Here is a 3184-nt window from a genome sequence, read left to right on the forward strand (position 1 = left end):
AAGACCGCAATGACCTCTGGTTCCTGAAAAAGGGAAAATTTTGTTTTGTTGCCTCCAAAGGCAGTTTGGTCTGGTGGGGAGAGCTTGGGATTCCTAGTCGGAAAACTCAAGTCAAGAACACAGGCAAGATATAGACGGGAGAGCAACATGATGGTCCAAGTAGAGCAGAGGACTATGAAGAGTAACGGGCATTGAAAGGGAGGAGCAAATGAGGAGAGGAGAGCGCTGGATGCAAAACCGAGGGGCTTGGATTTGATGTGCCAGGCAGCAGAAAGTTAGAACATATTCCTAAGAAGGAAGTGGCACTGGAGTAGTTGAGAAAAGTTACTCTGGGAGTTGTGTGTAAGATCTTCACCAAGGGTAGGCACCAAAGTCTTCAGATGGCATTGCATGCAATTCATTCAATACCTGTTGCACACGCAGCCCCAAATCCAGACTTACATTGAAGTAGGCTTCCTAGAGGAGATGATGTATAAGCCGAAACCTGCCCTTGATATCCACCTTGGTGCAGTCTAGAACAGAGAATGAGTATCACAACACTAAAAATTTTAAAAAGTCACATCATCCTTGCTACATAATCCCTCATTTGACATTACTGAAAATAACTCAAGTACCTTTGGAAAGGCCATGGATGGACATGCTTTTAGTAAAACTTTGATATGGTGTAGGTTCGGAATGGAGACCAGACCACCTGGTTACAGGTGCTCACCTTGTACTGTGTTGGTGGGACGTATGGCACAGGGCCAGCCTGGAATCATGCTGAGAGCAGGCTCCTTGTCTGATTCATCTTTGCACATTGGGCAGGCAGGAGGGTACCAGCCTCCCAAATTCTGCAATCTCAGCAGATGACAGTATTGTAGTTTTAACTTTATCATAAATGTTTCTTACGTTGATAATTATCTACCACTCATTCTCTGAAAACAAATCAAAGGCACACATTTGTGGCCTTTTCCCCTAGCATATGCTTATGGGAAATAATGTGATGGGCCTCAGCGTCAAACCTGCTTCATCTTCAGGTCTGTCCTAGACGTCTTGGTGCTGTCCAGCCTCCCGCATGTGTATATCTACAGCCCCACGCTGTTATCAAGTGCAGACAGCTGCTTCTTGGTCTGCCGCCCGACCCCCAGGCCACGGACTCCCTCTGTGGCTCCTCTTCCTGTCTTCTCATGCTGTAGTAGAGTGCGCTTAGCTGAGCAAATGCTTACCACAACTACGAGCTCTGAGGGGAGAAGGTTTCGGGGTTGGGAGGTATGTCAGTTTCCTAGGGCTGCCCTTAGAAATGACCACAAACTGGGGAGCTTAAAACAGCGGAAATTTGTCTCACAATTCTGGAGGCCGGAAGTCCAAAATCAACGTGGCGGCAGGGCCGGACCCTCACAGGCACAGGGAAGAATCCTCCCTAGCCTCTTCTGAGCTTCTGGGGTGTCCTGGGCCTACAGCTGCGTCACTGCAGTCGGCCTCCCCGTGCCTGGCCTTCTTCCCTTTGGCTCCTCGCTGTCTCTGTATCCACATCTTTCTCTCCTTTCTCGCATGAAGACACCAGTATTGGATTCAGGGCCCACCTGAAAACAATATGACAGCATCTTAGCTTGATTACACATGCAAAGACCCTATTTCCAAAAAAGGTCACCTTCACAGATACAGGAAGTTAGGACGTGAGCATGTCTTTTTGGAGGGCACAATTCAACCCACTACAAGGGGGAGGTGTTTGCAAAGTTCAAGAAAAGTCTCTGCAGCACTTTGGCCAGAGGCCAGCAGAGATGCTGTTGAAAGAATACTGAGTTGGGCCTTAGAGCCCCAGTTTCTAGACATAGGGTGTTGCACGTGCTCAACAGTGACACTTCGAATCCTCTGTCGTTAGCCCAGGAGTAGGCGCTTTACGTGATCATCACTCGTTCTTTGCCCTCAGCCTGGGTTCCTCTACCTGTTTCCCATAGCCCTCACGCCTTTAATTCATAGTCTTTCTTCCTAGCCACGGCTAGAGTGTTAGACCATCCTCTGTCTCCCTCGGGGCCTTTCGTGAGAGAACTGCAGACTCCAGAGAAGGTGGGTTCCCCCGAGTCAACTCCATAAGAGCTGTGTGTTGCAGCAGCTTCAGGGAGATTTTCCAAAATGCCCATGTATTTCGGTTATATGGACGGAACCTTACTATGTGAGTAGAGAATGTCTCCAGGAGCAAACACAAGGGCATCTGAGCCCTGGATTAGCAACTCAGATGCTGAACAATAGGGCAACAAATTCAGCAGCCAAGCTTGGAGAGAGAATAGAGCAAGTTGGAGGGTGCCCACTTTTCTTACCGTTAATTGATTGGAGAGTCTGAGATTCTTCAAAAGTTAGACACCTTTGGAAGGCCAGGCCCGTCCCTTGACTGGGGCCAGTTCATCAGCCTGGAGCACACTGAGACAGTGGGTTTTCCCAACCAGGTAGCTTCCTGGTGGCCCAGAAACAGAAATTGTTTTGTTTAAACAAACACCAGCCTGTGTGTGAAAGAAATATTAATGAATGATTCAATTAATTCTACTTTTAAAATGAAAATGCTTCTTTAAAAAAAGCTTTTTAAGTTTTTCCTGAGCTAATTTCACCTTGAGGTGGTGTCCCAGCCATGTGGACCATGTCACGCATCCGTGTGCCTCTGAATCTGTGCCTAGATTTTCCCTCCACCTGGAACGTCCCCGAGCCCCAGACTTCTCCTGGAACACGCCAACCTGTCCTCCAAAGTCAGCTGAGCCACCATTGCCTTCACAAGACCTCCCCTTCCTCTCACACAGAGTCGGTCCTTCCTCTTTGATGGAACCTCTAGTCTGGCGGTCCTCAATCGGGGACACTTGACAAGGTCTGGGAACATTTTTAGTTGTCACATTGTGGGGAGTTGTGCTACTGGTATCTAGTGAGTAGAGACCAGCGATGCTGCTGACCATCCTACTTTGCCCAGGACAGCTCCACAGCAAAGAATCGTCTGGCCCCAAATGTCAATAGAGCCGAGGTTAGGAAGCCCTGTGTCAGTCTCACATTTACTGTGTGGCTGTAACTTTGTTTATAATCATATCTCCACTCACTCAGGGGCAGAAACTTCATTCAGTTGGTGCTTATGTTCTCAGCCCAATACCTGGTGTGAAATGAAATTGAAATGTACTTGACATAGTTTTTATTGCCTTAATCCCTGTAGCTTTCTAAGACGGCGTCT

The 3184-nt window shown here is 48.0% G+C and overlaps 1 long non-coding RNA gene across 1 annotated transcript; it reads right to left on the bottom strand.

Moving 5' to 3' along the window:
* Positions 1–441: 441 nt before the first annotated feature.
* Positions 442–2434, bottom strand: LOC102150643 (uncharacterized). The gene is made up of 3 exons (XR_289998.3): positions 2298–2434; positions 1325–1562; positions 442–512 (listed from the first exon to the last, which is right to left on the bottom strand). It is a non-coding gene; the product is annotated as an uncharacterized lncRNA (long non-coding RNA).
* Between the last annotated feature and the right edge of the window lie 750 nt (positions 2435–3184).

This window comes from Equus caballus, chromosome 31 (assembly GCF_041296265.1).
Source record: "Equus caballus isolate H_3958 breed thoroughbred chromosome 31, TB-T2T, whole genome shotgun sequence".
Classification (NCBI taxonomy): domain Eukaryota; kingdom Metazoa; phylum Chordata; class Mammalia; order Perissodactyla; family Equidae; genus Equus; species Equus caballus.